Below are 24,971 nucleotides of genomic sequence, written 5' to 3'. Positions count from 1 at the left end.
GTACACGCAGGTCAGCCAGTGTCTGTGTGTCTCAGCCTGTGACCACAGACCACACTGTCCTGCTCTGCTCACAAGAGCGAGGCCAATGGAGGGACAACAGGGGTGGGAACAAAGCCGGGTCATGGTCCAGCTGGGTGAGAAAGGGTCAAATGAGCGAGACCCCGGCTGCCCTTGCCTGGTGAGCCGAGAGCTGACGTCCACCCTGTGGGCAGCCCCTCTCCCCCCGTCCCGAGGTAAGGCTGCCTTTCCTGCACCCTGGGCAGTGTCATGCCTGTGTATACAGCAGGACGCACAGCAGTGCACGCAGCAGGCCCGATGCCTGCCCTTGCCATGTACTTGGGGGCTTGCTGAGGGTGGAACATCCCGACAGGACACGGGCCAACCCCAGGGAGGATGTACGGGTGAAGCGTTTGGGAGCTTCTGGAGGGGATTCTCACCTGTCTGCACAGGTGGACTGAGGACACAGACCGAGGGTGGGAAGGCGGGGAGCCCAGTCCTGGGTCATCCCTGAGGCTGGAGGAGGGGTGTAGAGCTGGGGGTGACGGCGGTGGGGACGAGGGGCTGATCACAGGACAGTGCGGAGACAGAGCATCCGAGGCAGCGGGGAAGGTGAAGACTGTGCCCGGCGGGAGGACGGAGAGACCAGCAGGCGGCGCTGCAGGCGCGGGTACAGGGCAGCGCCAGAGCCCCGCACCGCTGGAAACCCCGCGGTGTCTGGACAGAACCCCAGAGGATGGGGGGCCCGATGGGCGGGAAGGGTTTGGAAAAGTCACCCCATCTCCACATGTCCTAGGGGAGGGGTCCCTGCTCCAGCCTCGTTCCTTAGAGTCTCCCCACCTGGGGAAGTCAACACACTCAACAGCCGGTCGTGCACGGCTTGGAATTTGTCCGGAGGATGAAGGGGAAGCGGGGTAAGGAATGAGAGACAAGCTCTACGTGTTTGGACAGCACATGCCACTCTAATTTCCCATCAGGAAGAGGAATTTCCCAAAGGCTCAGGCTGCCCCTGTAACCAGAATGGGGCTTGAAGCAATCCTGCCACTTTGTGGCTGGTTCCAGAAATATGTTGAAGACAGGTGCTCAGGGGCACTGCAATCCACAACGCCTGCAGGGTTGTAAATGACAACTATCGTAAAAAAATGTCTTGGGGTAAGTAACTGAAAAGGACTTGAAAACAAGGCAGAATTGCAGGAACCGGATTGCAAGAGGTAGATTGGACTCGTCATTAAAGCACATGAAAAGCGGCTGAATTCGCCAATGATGCAGTTGGCCAAATGGGTGTACGCGTTTTTCCTGAATATATTAAGGAAAAACGCATACGCCCTTTTTGGCCTACCAAACAGGCGGGCCATGCAAATCAACACTACAAGCAGGTATCACTTCGCATCAGTCAGAAGGGCCATCCTCACAAAGTGTAAAAACCAGAAATTCAGGACAGGGCGTGGAGAAATGGGAGCCCTCTACGCTGCTGGTGGGAATGTAATTTGCTAACGGCCACTCTAGAGAAGTGTACTGTGTTTCGTAAAAAATCTATAAAACAGATGTACAGAGCATACGGAACTTCCAGTCATCAGCATACATCTTTGGAAAAACAAACATCCACAGGACACAAGCACCACAACGTTTAGTGCCGCTCTCTTTACAATAGCCTCGAGTTTGTACAACCTAAATGTCCTTGGAAGGGAAACATGGATAAAGCAGATGTTGTACTTATGTACAATGAAATATTACTCAGCCATGAAATCAGTGAAATAAGGCCAGTTGAAACAACTCGGGTGGACTTAGGTACGATCATTCTAAGTGAAATAAGTCAGACAGAAAAAGTGACTTATCATAAGATATCACTTATAGGTGGAATCTAAAATTGGCTACACATGAACTAAATTACAAAACAGAAACAGAGTCAGACATTTAGGGCTTCCCTGTTGGCTCAGTTGCTAAGAAACCGCCAGCCAATGCAGGGGACTCTGGTTCGAGTCCCGATCCGGGAAGATCCCACATGCCATGGAGTAACTAAGCCAGTGCACCACAAATACTGAGCCTGCGCTCTACAGCTCATGAGCCACAACTACTGAGCCCACGTGCCACAATTATTGAAGCCGGCACGCCTAAAGCCCGTGCTCCGCAACCAGAAAAGCCACTGCAATAAGAAGCCCGTGCACCGCACCTAAGACCCAACGCAGCCAAAAAATTAATCAATCAATTAATTAATTAAAAAAAAGAACAAGTTGCCAGCTGCCTTACTGTCTGGTGAGGGACCAATTTCTGGTTCATAATGTGGGTTTTCTGGCCCTGCAATGAAATGATGTGATGGGCATAAGATCTTCTGTTGCTACACTTATTAGGTCACTAATCCCATGTTTGAGGTCTCCGGCCTCATGACCTAATCACCCCCCAAAAGCCCCATCTCCTAATACCATCAACATGGGAGCTGGGCTTCAAAATTTGAAAATTAGAGGTACAATATGTTTACACCATAACAGGGACCACAGAGTTAGATGATTTTTCCTTTCATGTTAAAGGTTTTGCACATATATATTTATTATATAATCCTCAAACCCTTGTTTTTTTTTAAGATTCTTTTCCCATATAAGCCAGTGCAGAGCATTGAGTAGAGTTCCCTGTGCTACACAGCAGGTCCATATCAATACTTATCCATTTAATATATACCAGTGTGTCTATGTCAGTCCCATTCTCCCAATTTATCCCTCCCCCACTTAACCCCTGGTAACCATAAGTTTGTTTTCTATATACATGACTCATTTCTGTTTTGTAAATAAGTTCTTTTGTACCGTTTTCTTTTTAGATTCTGCATATAAGCAATATCATATGATATCTGTCTTTCTGTGTCTGACTTGCTTCACTCAGTGTAACAATCTCTTGTTCCAACCATGTTGCTGAGAAACCCTTAATTGTTAGGGATAACTCTCAATTTTTCCCAGTATCATCAGCAATTCTTTCTGGCAGACCTGTGATAACACTTTTTAAACAGGGATATTGAGACCAAGCCTCCTGACCCGCAAACAAACAAGACATCATTCATATAGTGAAAACTTTGCACATCAAAGGATGAAAGCTCTTGGTCTAAATCCTTTTTCACCCACTGCTGACAGAGGCAGAGGAGTTTGACTCACTAATCTTCCTTATGTGCGCTTCTTCCTAATGGGGTATTCCACCTAAAACTTATAAGAAGTGGGATTGCATCATGGAACACACCAATCTCTACTACAGGTTCTGAAGCAGCAAAAAAGAAATAAAAATAAAAACATGATGAATCCATCCAAAGGGTTCTATCTACACCGTTACAGTAGTTTCTCTCACACTGTGAACCCTTTTTAAATCCTGTCACTTGAACCTGTTTTTATTTTTTTCAACAAAATAATGTTAAGCTGCAGTCACACGCTCCAGGAATATTACACTATCCCTTGTGCAAGGATGTAGGGATTCGAGGAGCTACGGGAGGCTATCATGAGAGGTTGCCTAGAGTAATTAGGACATCTCATTTAATGTTGGCTCTTCTCCCTAAGATGTCTGCTGTTCTCTTCTTTTGTAGCTACTAGCATTGAGAAAGCGACCAAGATAAGGCCCTTCTCTTTTCTTGCCCATGAATGCACCCGTGATGAGCCCCACAGACCTTGGTTCTTCCAGAATCCCCTGAAGCTCCTGACCTTCCATGCATGGCATGACATAGATAAGGATGGTGACGTGTATACTTGTATAAAACATGCTATGAAATTTTCGAGTCTTCCCTTCCTCATAATTCCAAAGAATAGATTTCTTTGGATTTCTGCTTAATGCTGCTGGAGGTGGTACATAAGTTGAGGGAGGTATCAGGGCACACCAAAAGAGAGGGTAACTGCACAGAAAATATAAGCAGGTACATTTCTGTGTCGTTTCAAGCAGCTCATTTCCTATATCAACCATGGTGACAGGCTGAGCCTTCCTCTTTCTACTAGTAGTACAGCAAACAAATATAAAGGATACTGAGGCTGCTTGTCTTATCCCCACCTCTCTCAACTGATCTGCATTCACATATAGGACAATGAGGGGCCCGTACTACCATCTTACCCAACACTGGGGAACTAGAGAATGTCCAGATTTTCCCAGGGATTATTGTCATATTCTCCAATCAGACCTATGAAGGAATCTTACCTATTGTGTTTAATGAAGTCATATCTCACATGGCACCCATCATCACCAATACTGGAAAGAAATTTGAAGGGTCTTAGATTTTACCATATTTGAAATTCCAATATTTTAGCCTGGCACGTTTTTGGATTTTAGAAAAAAATATTTTAAATGAGACAGAAAATCATTTTTATGACACAGACAGCAATAGTTTTATATTTTTATCTGTTCCACTTGCACACAAAAGTCTCACGGGGTTATGTAAAGCAGTCCTGTTGGGTGCTGTGCATGTGTAAGTATGGATTAAAGCTTAGGAATCTTAAGCTTCAGTCACCTGAAACTTTTAAAGTAGGATGCAAGCAATACTGTCCAACATTTGAACAGAGCAAGACACTGTCTTTATTTGTCAGGTAATTAATCTGTCTTTTGCCCCAGGGAGAGAAACAACTGGCATCTTCCATCAACGTGTTGTACAAAAATCTTTGAACAGAGAGTGCAAGCAGAGGCTGATAAAAGATGTGAAAAAAAAGAGAGACCCTTGTGGCATTTTCTCCTAACCTACTGCAATCTCCCATTTAAAATGTGGGAATAATCAATCTTCTGAGGAAAAAGGCCCAAGGAAGGTTTTTGCTTTTGTGGAATAATGGGATTGCTGAAGATTTCAGGACATAAGAAGAATTGGTGAGGATGACCATGAGACATCAGAGAAAAGTCAGATCCATGGATGAAGTGGTGTTTACCTCTATGAATCAATGAGAGGTAGGAGCAAACGAAAAGAAAGCTGAATACAACATTTTTTGAATAAATGTAACCTTTCAGCTGTCATAGAAAAAATTAATTTTCACTATGATACAACATATTTAGTTTGTAAAGTTAACTTAAATTTAAAGCTTAATAATTAGATATATTGAAGAAATGAAGATACCTTTGTGGTTTAGAATAAATAATGTGCTCTGCTACAGATAAGAAGACTACATAAATAAATAGAAATATGACTAAATAAGTAAATAAAGAGGAAAATAACAAATTAGAGGTTATGAACATTAAAAACTGACAATCATCTAAAGAAAGAGAAGGAGTGACAGAAAGAGAGAAGAACTCATATCAAGCATATATAAAAAACTCCTAAATAAGAAGTCTTCAGATGTTTTAAAAAAAAAGTCTTCAATAAGAGATAATGTAAGAGAAAAAATGGGGAAAATATACCAAAAGATATTTCAAAAAAGAGAGTACAGAATGTTAAGTAAACACATCAAAAGATGCTTGGCTTCTTAGTAGTCAATTAAATGAAACAAAAGCAATGCTTGGAGTTATCACTTACGAGAACCACAAAGTTCAAGTGAAAACGACAGGTATTATCAGGTTTGACAAGAATGTGTGGAATCCTTGAATCTCATTCACTGCTGCTGGGCATGAAAATTCGTGCAAATGTTTTGAAAATATTTAGAAGTATCTAAAAAGATAAACACATGAAAGTTATGACTCGAAAATGTTACTACTACATGTATACTGAACAATAATTTATACACACACCACCAAAGCTCAAGTTCTAGAATTTACATACCAGTGCTATTCTCAAGAGACACAAACTAAAAATCACTCGTATTGTAATACTCATTGGAATAAATTACTTAGTAGTTAAATGTGTACACTATGGAATCCTATGCAACAGTGTCAATACATGATCACAACAGGCAACCATATAGGTATATTCACAAACAACATAAGGAATAAAAAAGCCCTGTCCAAAAGTGGTTATACTGTGTCATAGCATTTATATAAAATACAAAATACAGGTAAAGTGATCTTTTTGTTACATACCAGAACAATAGTAAACCTTAAGGGGAGCCACTAGAATGGGACCAGGGGGCCTCTGAGTGTCTGGAAACCTTCTGTGTCTTTATCTAGAAGCTAGGTATAGAGTGTATTCAGATTCTGAATTTTCTGAAATTTGTCATTTTCTTACAAACCGTGTATGTTTTTAGTTGTTTTTTATACATAACAAAAAGTAAAAAATATAGACTAGGGAAGGTAATTATATTAGCACTTTAATATCCATGCTTTTCAAGGTGGAAGTGGAAGGTATTAAACACGACATTGTGATTACTTCTTAAAAGTAAGTTGAAAATTTGAGATTAACAAATAAGACATACTTCTTCATATATAATACTCAAAGAAGAGGGGTAGAAAGGAGTATTTTTTAAAAAATTTAATACAGAATAGTTAAGATAGAAAATAAAGGAAACAGACTATGTTTAAAAAGGAGCACACTGGAATTCCTTGGTGGCACAGTGGATAAGAATTTGCCTGCCAATGCAGGGGACAGGGGTTCAATCCCTGGTCTGGGAAGATCCCACATGCCGCAGAGCAACTAAGCCTGTGTGTCACAACTACTGACCCTGTGCTCTAGAGCCCGCAGGCCACAACTATTGAGCCTGCATGACACAACTACTGAAGCCCATGCACCTAGAGCCCATACTCCACAAGAAGAGAAACCACCACAAGGAGAAGCCCGTGCACCACAACGATGAATAACCCCCGCTAGACACAACTAGAGAAAGCCCTGTGCAGCAACGAAGACCCAACACAATGAAAAATAAATAAAATTAAATCTTTTGACTTATGAGATGACTTACAAACGTGGCTGCGGTTGGAGGCCTCAGCTCCTTGCCACATGGATCTCTACTTAGGACTGCTTGAGTGTCCTCATGACATGGCAGCTGGCTTACCCCAGGATGAGTGATCTAGCAGAAAACAAATCAGAAGCTGCAATGTCTTTTATGACCCACGTTTGGAAGCTGCACTTTGTAATTTCTGCAACGTCTTAATAGTTAAACACTCAGCCCTTTTCAAGTGTGAGGGGCCACACAGGTGCATGAAGATTGGGAGATACTTAGGGGATGATTAGGGCCATCTTGGAGGCTGGCTACCAAAGTGGCTGACTGAATTTTGTTTTCTTCACTTCTGGAGAGAAAATGGTCTGTGAATCCCATTGGTGGTCTTTGAGGTGTACGAAAGTTACCTCTTGCTCTCACCTCCAGCCGTGTGGCTGAAGGGTCTTGGTGCTCCGGCCGGGTGTCAGGCCTGTGCCTCTGAGGTGGGAGAGCCGAGTTCAGGACATTGGTGTACCAGAGACCTCCGGCGCCACGAAATATCAAAAGGCGAAAGCTCTCCCAGAGATCTCCATCTCAATGCTGAAACCCAGCTCCCCTCAAAGACCAACAAGCACCTGTGGTGGACACCCTATGGCAAACACTAGCAAGACAGGAACACAGCCCCACTCATCATCAGAGAGGCTGCCTAAAATCATAATAAGGTCACAGACACCCCAAAACACAAACAGATGCGGACCTGCCCACCAGAAAGACAAGATCCAGCCCAACCCACCAGAACACAGGCACTAGTACCCTCCACCAGGAAGCTCACACAACCCACTGAACCAAACTTTGCCACTGGGGGCAGACACCATAAACAATGGGACACTACGAACCAGAAGCCTGCAAAAAGGAGGCCCCAAACACAGTAAGTTAAGCAAAATGAGAAGACAGAGAAACACACAGCAGATGAAGGAGTAAGGTAAAAACCCACCAGACCTAACAAATGAAGAGGAAATAGGCAGTCTACCTGAAAAGAATTCAGAGTAATGATAGTAAAGATGATCCCAAATCTTAGAACTAGAATGGAGAAAATACAAGAAACGTTTAACAAGGACCTAGAACGAAAAAGTAAACAATGATGAACAACACAATAAGTGGAATTAAAAATTTTCCAGAAGGTAACAATACCAGAATAACTGAGGCAGAAGAATGGATAAATGACCTGGAAGATAAAATAGTGGGAATAACTATCACAGAGCAGAATGAAGAAAAAAAATGAAAAGAATTGAGGACAATCTGAGATACCTCTGGGACAACATTAAACACAACAACATTCGAATTATAGGGGTCCCAGAAGAAGAAGAGAAAAAGAAAGGGACTGAGAAAGTATTTGAAGAGATTATAGTTGAAAACTTCACTAATATGGGAAAGGAAAGAGTTAATCAAGTCCAGGAAACTCAGAGAGTTTATACAGGATATTTATACAGGATAAATCCAAGGGGAAATATGCCAAGACACATATTAATCAAACTATCAAAAATTAAATACAAAGAAAAAATATTAAAAGCAGCAAGGGAAAAACAACAAATAACATACAAGTGAATCCCCATTGGGCTAACAGCTGATCTTTCAGCAGAAACTCTGCAAGCCAGAAGGGACTGGCGGGACATATTTAAAGTGATGAAAGGGAAAAACCTACAACCAGGATTACTCTACTAAGCAAGGATCTCATTCAGATTTGACGGAGAAATTAAAAACTTTACAGACAAGCAAAAGCTAAGAGAATTCAGCACCAACAAACCAGTTATACGACAAATGCTAAAGGAACTTCTCTAGGCAGAAAACACAAGAGAAGGAAAATACCTACAATAACAAACCCAAAACAATTAGGAAAATGATAATAGGAACATACATATCGATAATTACCTTAAATGTAAATGGATTAAATGCTCTTGACAGAAAGCTTTTGACAAAATTAAACACCCATTTATGATAAAAAAACCCTCCAGAAAGTAGGCATAGAGGGAACTTTCCTCAACACCATACAGGCCATATACGACAAAACCACAGCCAACATCGTTCTCAGCGGTGAAAACCTGAAAGGATTTTCACCAAGATCAGGAACAAGACAAGGTTGCCCACTCTCACCACTATTATTCAACACACTTTTGGAATTTTTAGCCACAGGAATCAGAGAAAAAAAAGAAAGAAGAGGAATCCAAAATGGAAAAGAAGAAGTTAAGCTCTCACTCTATGCAGATGACATGATACTATACATAGAGAATCCAAAAGAGGCTATCAGAAAACTACTAGAGCTAATCAATGAATTTGGTAAGGTAGCAGGATACAACATTAATGCACAGATATCTCTTTCATTCCTATACACTAAAGAAGAAAAATTTGAAACAGAAATTACGGAAACACTCCCATTTACCACTGCAACAACAACAACAAAAAATACCTAGGAATAAACCTACGTAAGGAGACAAAAGACCTGTACTCAGAAAACTATAAGATACTGATGGAAGAAATCAAAGATGACACAAACAGCTGGAGAGATATACCATGTTCTTGGCTTGGAAGAATCAACATTGTGAAAATGACTATACTACCCAAAGCAATCTACAGATTCAATGCAATCCTTATCAAACAACCAATGGCATTTTTTCAGAGAAACAGAACAAAAAATTTCACAATTTATATGGAAACACAGAAGACCCCGAATAGACAAAGCAATCTTGAGAAAGAAAAATGGAGCTGGAGGAGTCAGGCTTCCTGACTTCAGACTATACTACAAAGCTACAGTAATCAAGGCAGTATGGTACTGGCACAAAAACAGAAATATAGATCAATGGAACAGGAGATATAGCTCAGAGATAAACCCATGCACATACGGTCACCCTATTTTTGATAAAGGAGGCCAAAATATACACTGGAGAAAAGACACCCTCTTCAATAAGTGGTGCTGGGAAAACTGGGCAGCTACAAAAAGAATGAAATTAGAAGACACCCTAACACCATACACAAATATAAACTCAAAATGGACTAAAACCTAAATGTAAGGCCAGACACTATAAAAGTCTTAGAGGAAAACATAAGCAGGACACTCTATGACATCAATCACAGCAAGATCCTTTTTGACCCACCTCCTAGAGAAATGGAAATAGAAACAAAAATAAACAAATGGGACCTAATGAAACTTCAAAGCTTTTGCACAGCAAAAGGAAAACATGAACAAGACAAAAAGACAACACTCAGAATAGGAGAAAATATTTGCCAATGAAGTTAACCGACAAAGGATTAATCTCCAAACTTTACAAGAAGCTCATGCAGCTCAATATCAAAAAAACAAACAACTCAATCCATAAATAGGCAGAAGAACTAAATAGACGTTTCTCCAAAGAAGATATACAGATTGCCAACAAACGCGTGAAAGAATGCTCAACATCACTAATCATTAGAGAAATGCAAGTCAAAACTACAATGAGGTATCACCTCACACAGATAAGAATGGCCACCATCAAAAAAATCTACAAACTATAAATGCTGCAGAGGTGTGGAGAAAAGGGAACCCTCTTGCACTGTTGGTGGGAATGTAAATTGATACAGCCACTATGGAGAACAGTATGGAGGTTCCCTAAAATCTAAAAATAGAACTACCATATGACCCAGCAATCCTGCTACTGGGCATATAAGTTGAGAAACCATAATTCAAAAAGAGTCATGTTCCACAATGTTCATTGCTGCTCTATTTACAATAGCCCGGACATGGAAGTCACCTAAGTGTCCATCAACCGATGAATGGATAAAGAAGATGTCGCACATCTTCAATATACAATGGAACATTACTTAGCCATAAAAAGAAATGAAATTGAGTTATTTGTAGCGAGGTGGATGGACCTAGAGTCTGTCATACAGAATGAAGTAAGTCAGAAAGAGAAAAACAAATACTGTATGCTAACACTTATATATGGAATCTAAAAAAAATGAAAAGAAAATGGTTGTGAAGAACCTAGGGGCAGGAGAGGAATAAAGACACAGATGTAGAGAATGGACTTGAGGACACAGGGAAGGGGATGGGTAAGCTGGGATGAAGTGAGAGTGGCATGGACTTATATATACTACCAAATGTAAACTAGATAGCTAGTGGGAAACAGCCGCATAGCACAGGGAGATCAGCTCGGTGCTTTGTCACCACCTAGAGAGGTGGGACAGGGAGGGTGGGAGGGAGACGTTAGAGGGAGGAGATATGAGGATATATGTATATGTATAGCTGATTCACTTTGTTATAAAGCAGAAACTAATACACCATTGTAAAGCAATTACACTCCAATAAAGACATTAAAAATAGATAAATAATTTATTTTAAAAAACCCAAAATTAAATCATTAAAAAAAATAAATAAATGAAAGAGAGCACACAATAACATGGTAACTCTAAACCTAAGTATTTTCAGTACTATACTAAATGTAAATGGATTAATATCTCCTATTAAAGTGTAATTTTTTACACTATGTACAACTAAATTGTTTTTAACAATATACAGGTAAAATAAAAGAATTAAATTAAAAAGAATATATTCCATGGATTTAAAAACAATAAAACAATTAGCATATAGTATGCATCTTAGAGAAAGTAGTCTTTAAGTTCAGAACAGTTTGTCATTATTATAATTAGTATTATTATCCCAATTTCTTAAATAATATTTCGATACCTTTTCTATATGAAAAAATATTTTAATACTTTTTTCTTTGCTTTCTTGTGGTCTAATACATGGCAAATATTTAGGTGCTAACATAATCTAAAAATGTATGTTGTTTATTTACAGCCGACAAAAACTGAATCAAGAAGACATAGACAACTTCAACAGACTGATCACTAAAAGTGAAGTAGAATCTGTAATTTAAAAAAAACTCCCTACCGGGCTTCCCTGGTGGCGCAGTGGTTAAGAGTCTGCCTGCCGATGCGGGGGACACGGGTTCGTGCCCCGGTCCGGGAAGATCCCACATGCCGTGGAGTGTCAGGGCCCGTGAGCCATGGCTGCTGGGCCTGTGCGTCCGGAGCCTGTGCTCCGCAACCGGAGAGGCCACAACAGTGAGAGGCCCGCGTACCGCAAAAGAAAGAAAAAAAAAAAAACTCCCTACCAATAGAAGTCCAGGATCAAATGGTTTCACAAGCAAATTCTACCAAATATACAAAGAAGAACTTACATTGATTCTTCTCTAACTCTTCCAAAAGATCGAAGAGTAAGGAATACTTCCAAAGACATTCTATGAAGTTACCATCACCATGCTATCAAAACCATATGGGGGGGACTTCCCTGGTGGCACAGTGGTTAAGAATCCGCCTGCCAGTGCAGTATACACGGGTTCAAGCCCTGGTCCGTGAAGATCCCATATGCTAGTTAGCAACAAAGCCTGTGCGCCACAACTACTGAGCCTGAGAGCCACAACTACTGAAGCCCGTGTGCCTAGAGCCCATGCTCTGCAACAAGAGAAGCCACCAAAATGAGAAGCCCGTGTACCACAATGAAGAGTAGCCCTCGCTCGCTGCAACTAGAGAAAGCCCACGCACAGCAAAGAACACCCAATGCAGCCAAAAATAAATAAATATATTAAAAAATAAACAAACAAACAAAAAAACAGACGGGGACTTTTCTGGCAGTCCAGCAGTTAAGATTTCGCCTTCCAGTGCAGGGGGGCTGCGGGTTCAATCCCTGGTCAGGGAGCTAAGATCCTATATACCTCACAAACAAGAAACCAAACATAAAACAGAAGCAATATTGTAACAAATTCAATAAAGACTTAAAAAAAAAACACAGAGAAAGACACTCCCAAAAAAGAAAATTACAGGCCAATATCTTTGATAAATATAGATGCAAAAATTCTCCACAGAATATTAGAAAACCGAATCTGACAACACATAAGAAGATCATACACCATGACCAAATTTGATTCACCCAAGGGTGACAAAGTTGTTTCAACATATGCAAATCAATCAACATGATACACCCCATCAACAAAGGAAAAACAAAAAACAAATGATCATCTCAATAGATGTCGAAAAAAGCATTTGAAAAACTTCAACAGCCATTCATGGTAAAAAACGCTTACCAGGGCTTCCCTGGTGGCGCAGTGGTTGAGAGTCCGCCTGCCGATGCAGGGGACACGGGTTCGTGCCCTGGTCCAGGAAGATCCCACATGCCGCGGAGCGGCTGGGCCTGTGAGCCATGGGCGCTGAGCCTGCGCGTCCGGAGCCTGTGCTCCGCAATGGGAGAGGCCACAACGGTGAGAGGCCCGTGTACAGCAAAACAAACAAACAAACAAACAAACAAAATGCTTACCAAAGGGGGTATAGAGGTAACATATCTCAACATAATAAAAGCTATTTATGACAAATCCACAGCCAATATCATACTCAATGTTCAGAAGCTGAAAGCCTTCCTGCTAAAATCTGGAAGAAGACAAGGATGCCCACTCTCACCTCTTCTCTTCAACATAGTATTGGAAGTCCTAGCCACAACAGTCAGACAAGAAAAAGAAATAAATTCTAACCAAATTGAAAGGGAAGAGGTAAAATTGACACCATATGCAGATGACATGATAATACATATAAAGGAAACCCTAAGAATTCCACACAAAAACAACTAGAACTGATAAACAAATTCAGCAAAGTAGCAGGATATAATATTAACATACATAAATTGGTTGCATTTCTTTCTTTTTTAAAAAAAATTTATTTTGGCTGCATTGGGTCTTCATTGCTGCGCACAGGCTTTCTCTAGTTGTGGCCAGTGGGGGCTACTCTTCCTTGCGGTGTGCAGGCTTCTCACTGCAGTGGCTTCTCTTGTTGCAGAGCACAGGCTCTAGGCAGGCGGGCTTCAGTAGTTGTGGCACACGGGCTCAGTAGTTGTGGCTCATGGGCTCTAGAGTGCAGGTTAAGTAGTTGTGGTGCACAGGTTTAGTTGCTCCACAGCATGTGGGATCTTCCTGGACCAGGGCTCGAACCCATGTCTCCTGTATTGGCGGGCGGATTCTCAACCACTGAGCCACCAGGGAAGTCCCTGGTTGCATTTCTTTACACTAACAATAAAATATCAGGAAGCGAATGTAAAAAAGCAATCCCTTTTAAATGAGCATCAAAAAAATAAAATACTTAGGAGTAAACCTCACCAAGGAGGTGAAAGATTTATATACTGAGAACTACAAAACATTAGTAAAGGAAATTGAAGATGATTCAAAGAAATGGAAAGACATCCCATGCTCTTGGATGGCAAGATATAATAGTGTTAAAATGGCCATACTACCCAGGGCAATATACAGGTTTATTGTGATCCCTATCAAATTATCCATGACATTTTCCCCAGAATTAGAATAATCCTAAAATGTATATGGAACCATAAAAAGCCAGAATTGTCAACACAATCCTGAGGAAAAAGAACAAAGCAAGAGGCATAACCCTCCCTGACTTCAGACAATACTACAAAGTTACAGTAAGCAAAACCGCAAGGTATTGGCACAGAAGGAGATATATGGATCAATGGACAAGAACAGAGGACCCAGAAATAAACCCCCCACACCTATGGTCAATTAACCTTCGACAAAAAAGGTAAGAACATACAATGGGGAAAAGACAATCTCTTCAGCAAGTGGTGTTTTGAAAGTTGGACAGCCGTATGCAAATCAGTGAAGTCAGAACATACCCTCACACCATACACAACAATAAACTCAAAACGGCTTATATGCTTAAATATAAGATAGGACACCTTAAAACTCCTAGAAGAGAACATAAGCAAAACTTTCTCTGACATAAGTCATACCAAAGTTTTCCTAGGTAGATCTCCTAGGGCAGTACAAATATAGTAAGTCACCTACATACGAACTTTCAAGTTGCAAACTTTCAAAGATGCAAACGTCCATTCGCATGTCCAATCATGTAAGTTAGTTCACGTGTCTGGCTGGCATACACTGTCATGTGCGTGCATCCTCTATAAGTGGTTGTGCTTTTGTGTAGTTTACAGTACTGTGTGGAGTACAGTACTACAGTACCTTTATTTCAAGCCCAAGATGTCTGGAGGCAAGCGTAAAAGCAGCGGTGATGTAGCTGGTACTGCTAAGAAGTGCCACGCGATAATGATGGAAACAAAAGTGAAAATAATTGAGAGAGTGGAGCGAGGCAAAAAGATGTTAAACATCGCTCATTCTTATAACATGAATCATTCAACCACTGGCACGATTCTAAAGAACAAGGACAAGATCATGGAACATGTGAAGTCTGCCGTGCCGATGATGATGACAAAATATCGAAGAAGCATGGAAAAGTGATGGAGATGCAGAAACTTTTCAGTGTACGGATGTAGGATCAACATCCCGCTCAGCTTAATGCTGATTCAAGAGAAAGCTAAAAAGCCTTTATGACGACTTGAAGAAGAGACACGGCAAAGAATCAGAGGGCAAACCTCTTAATGCCAGCCATGGCTGGTTTCATCGGTTCAAGGCTAGAGCCAAACTTCACAATGTAAAAGTAAGTGGAGAGGCAACAACTGCAGATAGGGTAGCTGTCCAGGAACTTCCGGAAACACTGAGAAATTATTGATGATGGTGTGTATTTACCGAAGCAGGTTTTTAATGTCGATGAGACACAACTGTACTGGAAGAGGATGCCGGACCGAAGTTACATCAGTCAGGAGGAAAAGTTGATGCCGGGCTATAAAGCAGCAAAGGATGGGCTAACTGTCGTTTGGTGGCAATGCTTCTGGTGATACAAATCTGAAGCCTCTCTTAGTTTATAATTCAGAGAACCCAAGAACCCTTAAAGACATAGCCAAGGGCTCTCTTCCTATTGTGTGGAAGCGTAACCCCAAAGCCTGGAATACACAGGCCACTTCCCAGGACTGGTTTTTCCACCACTTTATCCCAGAGGTAGAGAAATACTGCTTGGAGAATGACGTCCCAGCAAAACATTCTTTTGCTGCTCGACAATGCTCTGGGCCACACCCCATTCATGGATGACTTTCATCCCAACGTCAAAGTAGTGCACCTGCCACTGAATACTACGGCGCTCATCCAACCTATGGACCAGGGAGTTATAGCGACTTTCAAGAAATATTATTTATGTCACACTTTTTGTCAGGCAGTCAAGGTAAACGACAAGTCAGGAACAACCTAGGGACAATTTTGGAAGAACGATATCATCTACAAGGCCATAAAAACATTGACTTCGCTTGGTGTGAGGGTATGGCGGTCACCATGAATGGGGTTTGGAAGAACCTTGCCCACAGTTTGTTCATGATTTTTATGGATTTGAGAAGGTAGATGAGAAGTCCTAAGAGGTCTTCCCCAACATAATGACTCCAGCGAGAAGCTGGAGTTAAATCTGCAAGAGGACCGTTTCACTGAACTCCTTGCTGTGCAACACGAGGAGCTTACTGATGGAATTGGAGGCCCAGAGAAAGGATGAAGAGGGACGGGAGGAACAAGAAGAAGTAACTGAAGAGATTCACGACACAGAAAATGGCAAGGGTTTTTTTTTATTTGAGGAGGCACTGTTAGTTTTTGAGGTAAAGGACCCGAACATAAAATGGTACCCAAAGTTGCAGCAGCCATTCAGAATGCAATCCAGTGCTACCTTGTCATCTATGATGAGAAAAAAAGAGCTACTACCCAGGCATCAATGATCATTTTTTCAAGAGGGTAGATAGAATGAAATCCAGCAAGGAACCAGAACTTGTGCCATCAACGTCAGGGATGAGTGAAATGGCAGCTTGCCCTCTGTCTCGTACTGCTGATAATCCTTCACTTCTACCATCTCCCACCTACTCTCCCTCCTCCAATCAATAACTCTTCTCGCCTGTTCCTTCGATGCCAGCCCAAGTATCCCAGCTGTTGTACTGTATTACTGTACTTTTCAGTACAGTTACTGTAAGATTGAAAATGTTTTCTCGGGCTTCCCTGGTGGCGCAGTGGTTGAGAGTTCGCCTGCCGATGCAGGGGACGCGGGTTCGTGCCCCGGTCCGGGAAGATCCCACATGCCGCAGAGTGGCTGAGCCCGTGAGCCATGGCCGCTGAGCCTGCGCGTCCGGAGCCTGTGCTCTGCAACGGGAGAGGCCACAGCAGTGAGAGGCCCGCGTACCGCAAAAAAAAAAAAAAAAAAAAAATCAACAAAAACATAATTTTGTGTTCCCTTTCATTTATTCTGGTTCTAAGTGGTCATTCTAAACGAAAGTATTTGAGTATTTTAATGTCACCGTATAAAATCATATTTCAAATGACTACCGTCTCTCCAAAGATGAAATGTGAGGAACTCATAATTAGGCTCTCCAAATATTTACTCTCGGAATCTGTCTTACCCTTCTGCTGACCTGCACACTGTTCATTATTCTCTGAGAATAGTCTTTTTCTTGTATGGCCATCTCACATGTTGTTTCATTTCATGTAGCTTTTTCCTACAATTTTATGCCTAGTTTATTTCTGACAAAATGCATTATTTCAGATTGATAATTATAGACACAAAGACTTCTCTATAATTCCCTGATTGTTTCAGGAACTCCTTTTTTTCCTAATACCTACATTCTGAAGCTATCCACAAAGCATTACTAAAATTGCATTTACATAAGTATCTACATATTAATCACACAATAATGCATTTACAATTGTATTATGATTTATTGCTAACTTTGGAGCATAAATGTAGCTGTCTTATTTACCACCCTCTTGGAAATCACTTTAATATTTGCACTTAGGACTTGAAATAGAATGGATAAATAAAAATCTAAAGAATATCCAAATACAATTTGTATATTTCTCATAAAATAAGGTGATTATCAAACATTTAGCCAGAAAAAAGAAGAGCACAGATACTCTGCAGGCATGATACTCTAGAATGTAGGGTCTTTCAGCAGGAAAACATGCAGTAATCCATGTGGCATAGTTTACCTGTGACCAACTGGGGTTAGTGACCTATGCATTCCTTACATGCAACATATCACGACAGGAAAAAGGAAATTTGTCAGTTGTGGCAGTAAGTATAATGAAGTTTTGTAGCAGGTCACGCTCATATATTCAACACAGGTACAATCAAAATTATACTCAATTCTGGTAAATCTAAGTCTGTATCTGTTACCTTGTCTTTAACTATGAAATGTCGAAACTGACTTACAAAAAAACCAAAGTGTTTTGTGTGTTTGTTTAATTATGGTCATGGTGAGTAAGACCTAGCTCAGAACAGTTAATGTGACTTAGTGATTCTCTCATCAGGAAACACAGTTTCTACTTCCTTGTTTATTCTCCACATCCTGTAGTAAGTAAAGTTTCAATGAATGATAAATCTACATGGCAAAAAGAAAAGAAAACTTACATGTGTTGATAAGATCATTTTGACAGGTTTTACCACGTATGTCAGTGTTTCTGGGGATGGACACAAGCCAGAGCTCCCTACTCGGACATTTTCACTGATGTCATTCCCCTTGATCTACAATTTGAAAGTGGATAAAAATGTTTTCTATGTTTTCTTCTTTAAGAAATTAAATAAAGAATGCTCTCTAGACATGATCCTCTAATGATTTTCAGTCAGTGGTCATGAACAGAGGAAAAGCACAGAATCTCATCCCCACAGAAGGATGACATTCAGTCAGGTAAGAAAATTCTCCCGGAAATCAGAGCTTCATCTTTAACATGAAATCAAAGGCTTTCACAGGTTCTACATCAGTCTGCAGTCAGCCCTACCATATAGGATTGGCTCTGAGAATCTCACATCAGGTGACTGACACACACGTCATAGTACACTGATCTAGTACCAGATCCTGCCTCTCTTAATGAACTCCTGCAGGGACATTGGAATATTCCTGAAGGTTTCCTGGAGCCATCTACCCTATACAGGTACGCTTCCGAGTAGAAACAAGCTTTGATTCTCACTGGGACCCCTGCTCTGTCCAACCAACCTCTCTAGAAATATGATGTGCTAATCTTTCCTGATAGAACATTTCAAGGTCTCTCCATGTGCTAATTTAGTAAAGGTAAAAGAGAAAGAAGAAAGAGGCAAACTATGCAGGGAGCAATATATAGGATTCCTTTACTTAATGCATTTATCTGATATACCCAAATATTGAGAAATATAGATTCATAGTCAAGAAAAGAGGAGGAGGAACCTCCATGCCATCAGTATATATAAAATGGAATCAATATTGCATAAGCTCCAGCTTAAGCTTAGCTACGAGGTACTAACTCTTCTCATAAAGAAGCAATAACTCTCCATCATTTGAAGCACACTGAGGACTCAGACAGCTGGACACTGAGGGTGTAGTCTCCTCACTCGAATTCTGTACCTGCATCACAGAGCAATGAAATATTCCCAAAGAATTATTAAGGATGAGGTGGGGAGCCGAAATAAGAACGATGAATCCACAGTCTGCCCTACCATCTGTTCTGCGGGATATTACCACCATCGTGGCCCAATATGACCTTCCCACTTTTCTCTGGGCCTCCCTACGTTCCACCTCCATCCTCTCATTATATGTTACCTACACTTGGAAACAACTCTAGTTTTTCCACTGATCTTTATCAACAAGTAATCCAAATAGCAACTGCGTATATAACTCCTTAGAAATCAAAGGTCTGACTCAGTAATCCAGGAGACCTTCAAAGTCCAAAGTTTTCCTAATTCCCTTTATTATTTTTTTCTACTTTCCATGTACTTACACTCTCAGGACCTCCACTGTTCTCAAGTTCGTCTTCCCTCCAAAATCTGTCAACCTAGACATAGACTTAAATACCAGCCTCTAATTATCTCATACGGAATCTAGTTTTTAGAAAAGCCTCAGCAAACCTTTTGGACTTTATTAAAGACTCTTTAAGATAACTCACGGGAGATAGCAGTACACCCACAGGTATCTATTTAATACACCCTCAGAGTAATTTTTAATTTTTTTATAAAGTCTCTTTTGGCCAGTGAAGACTCTCGCCTCTTCTTCTTCACAGTATGCAGTGTCTCACCCTTCTTACTCTCTGCTCCATCCCAGGCCCACTCCCTTTCCTGATATTACATTCTTTCCCAATTTTTTATGTTGGTAAAATCAAATAACATAAAATACAACATGTTAATTATTATAAAGTGTACCATTCAGTGATATTAAATACATTCATATTATTGGGCAACCAATATCACCATTTACTTTCTAATTCTTTTCTATCTTTTAAAACTGTAACTCAATATCCTTTAAACATAACTTTCCTTTTTGTTCCATAACCACATGAAAAGCATCATTACCCTCTCAATTTCTATGGTTTTGACGACACTAAGTATCCCATATAATTGAAATATGTAGTTGCATTGTTATGACTCATTAAACGTCACAAAAATGGCATTTTTGGTGGCTAAATTTCCTCAAGGTCCCTCCATGTTGTAGCATATTCCTAGATCTTTTCCTTCTTAAGACTGAATAATATTGTATTATATGGGTATACCACATTTTGTTTATCCAGGAACTAGTGGAAGAACACTTAGGTTGCTTTCATATTTTAGCTATTGTGATTATTACTGCTACAAACATTGGAGTACAAATATTTCTTTAAGACCCTGATTTCAATTCCTTTGGGTACACCTCACAGTAGAATTCCTGGATCATGCAGTAATTCTATTTATCAATGTCTGAAAAATTGCTATACTGTTTGGCAAAGCAGCTGTATCATTCTACATTCCCACTGACATAGCACAATGCTTCCAACTCCCTCACATCCTCACCAATATTTGTTTTCTGCTTGTGTATGTGTGTATGTGTGTGTGCTTGTGTGTGTATGTATGCACACAAGTATACAAACATGCATTTAGTGATACGGAGCATCTTTTCAAGTGCTTCGTCATTTGTACATCTTTTTGAACCATCTATTCAAGTCTTTTATCCATTTTTGAATCAGGGTGTTTGCTTTTTGTTGAGTTGTAGGAGCTCTCTCTATATTCTGAATAGAAATCTCTTGTCAGCTAGATGGCTTTCAAATATTTTCTCCCATCTCGTGGGTTGCCATTTTACTCTGTTTCCATATCTGATACACAGTTAAAAAAATTTTTGTACTGAAAATTGTTTATTTTTTTGTTAGCTGTGCCTTTGTTATTCCTTCGTTTCATATTGAGGAAACACTGCCAACTCCAATAGCATGAAGCTCTTGTCATGTGTCTTCTTCAAAGACTTTTTATTTTATTAGGCCGTATATTTAGTTTCTTAATACATTTTCATTAATTTTTGCCTATGATGTTAGGTAAGGGTCTATCTTCCTTCTTTTGCATGTTGACAACAAGACTTCTCAGCACCATTTGTTGAATATACTATCCTTCCTACTTTGAAAAGTCTTGGCAACTTGTCAAAAATCATTTGGCCGTATATCAGGGTTTATTTGTGGGTGCTCTATTCTATTCCATTGGTCTTCAATAAGGGAGGAAATAGTATAACGTATCCAGGTTGATGAAGAACATGAAGAAAAACTAGGACTGAGAATTAACAGGGCAATATAAATGAGCAGGGAGTAAAAGACAGTGTGAGAGAAGATCCTGTATTTGCGAGTTCAGGGGAATACGATCATGCTAAAACCACTAAAAACCTGACTGGACAATAAAGTAAATGTTTTAGCAAGAAACGTATCACTTACCCAACTCTGGGAAATAGAGTATGGGCATAAAGATAAACTACACACAAATATACTGAAAAGGGAAGGGTTTTCGTGGTGTGATAATATGGTGGGATTTGAAATACAATTTACTTCTGTTCTACCATTTTCTCTAAAATTTATCAAAGTGTATATACAAGCAATTCCAATTCCGGTAATGTGCTTGACAGGTTTATATATGAACTTCAGCAGACCCGTAAATGTATATGCATAGTAGGACTGTTCCATAAAACAAAACCATAAAACAAAAACCGGAAAGACTATAGTTCACTTTGTCAACACACGTACAGATGGAATGATGGTTAACGGTCCCAAAACAGAAGGTGAGCATGGGTGCAAGAGGTTAATCCCCAGGCTGGGGTGGGGTGCAGAGTTTGAGGGTAACACAGGTAGAAAATCCTTTTGTCCTATCCTTGATTTTTGAGGTATGGAAATTCACAGGTCACTATCTCTATTTCAAAATGAATGAATGCACTATTCAATTTTTTAATACAGGCGAAGTGAACATGAGTGATATAAATTTCAAACTGCCACAAATCAAACAGGATTCTAAGAAAAATTAAATAATATGATTTAGGAATGAAGTGGAGAGATGGTCCTAGATGGTAGCGTAGAAAGACCCAGAGCCTGATGCCTCTCATGGGCACACCAAAGTCACAAATATTTACAGAACAGCAATTGATGAAAAAGGCCGGGACCTACCATAAAAGATGTGTTACAGCTAAAGACATAAGGACGGTACCACGACAAGACAGGAAGGAAGGGGGAGAGTCTCAGTATACTAAGACCCATACCACCAGGTGCGTAGCCGACACATGGGAGAATAATTACAATTTCAGAGGTGTTCACAGGTAACAAGGGGTATGAACCCAACATCAGGCTCCCAAGCCCAGGGATCCTGTGCTGGGAAGAAGAGTCCCTAGAAAGGTGGGCTTTGAACACCAGTAGTGCTTATTTTCCAGAGAGCCAGAGGGTTGTGGGAAATAGAGATTCCACTCTTAAAGGGATGCTCACAAAATTCCACATGACCCGAGAATCAGAACGTAAGCAGGAATTTGAACGCATCCTGGGTCATACCTACCTCCTGATCTTGGAGAGTCTCTCAGAGAGGCAAGAGGCAACTACAGCACAACCTCAGGGACATAGACACTGGCAGCATCCATTTTGGGGAGCTCCTTCTACCTCGTGGCCACTGGTAGCAGCAGGCATAATTTCAGAATCCTCCCTCTAGATTATCAGCCTCAGGACCGAACCCCACCCATTTCCAGCAGACTATAGACACAAGCACTAGGGGGCTGCAGGCCAAACAGCTAACTGAGCAGGGGCACAGCCATACCCACCAGCCAACAGGTGCCTTCAGACTCTCTCAACGCACAGCTGCCCCTGGACATGGCCCAGCCACCAAAAGCCCCAGGACCAGCCTCCACACGTCAGTGCACAGGCAGTAGATCCAAGACCCCCAGGACCCCTCAGACAGAGACCCCGGATCCCAACTCCACCCACCAGCGGACAGGCACCAGCCTCAGAATCCCTGGCCACGCTGACAAATGAGCCTGCTCTGGCCTTGGAATCAGCCTTACCGTCGGCAGGTGATTACCGCACAGGGACTGGATGGAGCTTGGACCTACCCAACAGCGAACCTGCTCTAGCCTTGGGATCAGCCTCATACACCAACAGGTACACACCAGCTCCAGGAATACCACCGTCCAGCAGGGTGTGTGACCAGAACACTCACCTGCAGGCCAGAAGCAGCCGTGGACTCAGCTGGATCCTGACCCTGACCATCAGAATGCCAACACAAGATTAGGGGTACCCCAGGCCCTGAAGACAGCTGTGTCAGGAGCAGTGATTCAACAACTCTGCGACTCCTGGGCCCTGCAGCCAGAACTCAGGACCTGTGTCTTCCTCCCAGTAGCCAGCATAGCCCCAGGACCAGCGACTGGGCACTAGCCCTGATATCACCTGGACTTCAGCTCTACCCATAAGTGATCCAGCACTAGATTTGGTGTCCCCCAGCACTGTGCAGCCAGCTGCCTTATGATTTAGTCCCAGCAAGCAACACAGACAGCCTCCATACAAGGCAGAGCCTGGAAAACAAGCAGTCTGGGGGCAGCCAAGCCTACCAGACCACCCACAGGAGCCAGCCCACCACAATAGAAGAGCCCAAGCAGCCTGCACAGGGGGTACAACTAGAACATATAGTCTAGTGACCAGGGGACAGTGGGCTGCTGGGACACATAGGACATCTCCTACAAAAGGCCACTTCTCCAAGGTCAGGAAATGTAACGAACCTACTACATACATAGCAATAAAAACAGCAAGTTAAGAAAAATGAGGTGACACAGAAACACGATCCAAATGAAGGAACGAGATAAGAACCCAGAAGAAGATCTAAGTGAAGTGGAGACAGCCAATCTCCTCAACAAAGAGTTCAAGGTAAGGCCTGTAAAGATGATCAAAGAACTCAGGAGAAGAATGGATGACCAGAGCGAGAAGTTAGAAGCTTTTAAAAAGAGTTAGACTCCTAAGAACAACCAAACAGAGATGAGGAATGCAATAACTGAAATGAAAATTACACTAAAAGGAAACTACTGTAGACTCAATGAGACAGAGGAATGGATCAGAAAACTAAAGGACAGAGTACTGGCCATCACTGAAGATGAGCGGTAAAACAATAGAATAAAATGAAGTGAGGAAAGTTGAACAGACCTGTGAAGAGCATCAAGTGTACTAACATTTGCATTATACTGGTCCCGGAAGCAAAAAGGAAGGAGAAAGAGGTGGAGAACATACCTGAGGACATAAGAGCTGAAAACTTCCCTAACCCGGGAAAGAAAACAGACATCCAAGTCCAGTAAACACAGTAAGACCAAAACAGGATCAACCCAAAGAGGACCACACCAAGACTCATTGTAATTAAAGTAGCAAGAAAATAAAGATAAAAAGACACTATTAAAAGGAGCAAAGGAAAAGCATCAAGTTACAAACATGGGAACTTGCATAAAGTTATCAGCGGACTTTTCAGGATAAACTCTGCATGCCAGAAGGGAGTGGCATGGTATATTCAAACTCATGAAGGGGAAAATCCTATAATCAAAAAGACTCTACCCAGAAAGGCTCTCCTTCAGATTTGATGGAGAGATCTAAAGTTTCTAAAGCAAAACTAAGAGTTCAGCATCAGCAAACCAGCTTTATGAGATATCTTAAAGGGGCTATTCTAAGTGAAAGAGAAAAGGCCTCAACTGAATCATTAACATGAAAGGAAACTTACTAAAGGAAAAACCTCATTGGTTAAGGCAAATATTCAATAAAGGTAGTAAATCAACCATGTACACAGCTAGTAGGAAGGATGAAAGAAAACACTAATAAAATCATCTATATTCACAATAAGAAGTTAAGGGACACACAAAACAAGTAGATGTAAAATATAAGGTCAAATTCAGTAACTGGGGGGGAGGAGAGTAAAAATGCAGCATTGTTAACGTCCATTTGAAATTAAGAGCTCAGCGACTTAAAATAATCTCTCTCTCTCTCTCTCTCTCTCTCTCTCTCTCTCTCTCTCTCTCACACACACACACACACACACACACAC

This window comes from Phocoena phocoena, chromosome 20, assembly GCF_963924675.1.
Source record: "Phocoena phocoena chromosome 20, mPhoPho1.1, whole genome shotgun sequence".
NCBI classification, from domain to species: domain Eukaryota; kingdom Metazoa; phylum Chordata; class Mammalia; order Artiodactyla; family Phocoenidae; genus Phocoena; species Phocoena phocoena.
The sequence above is the reverse complement of the archived record's forward strand: the minus strand, read 5'-3'. Positions refer to the sequence as shown.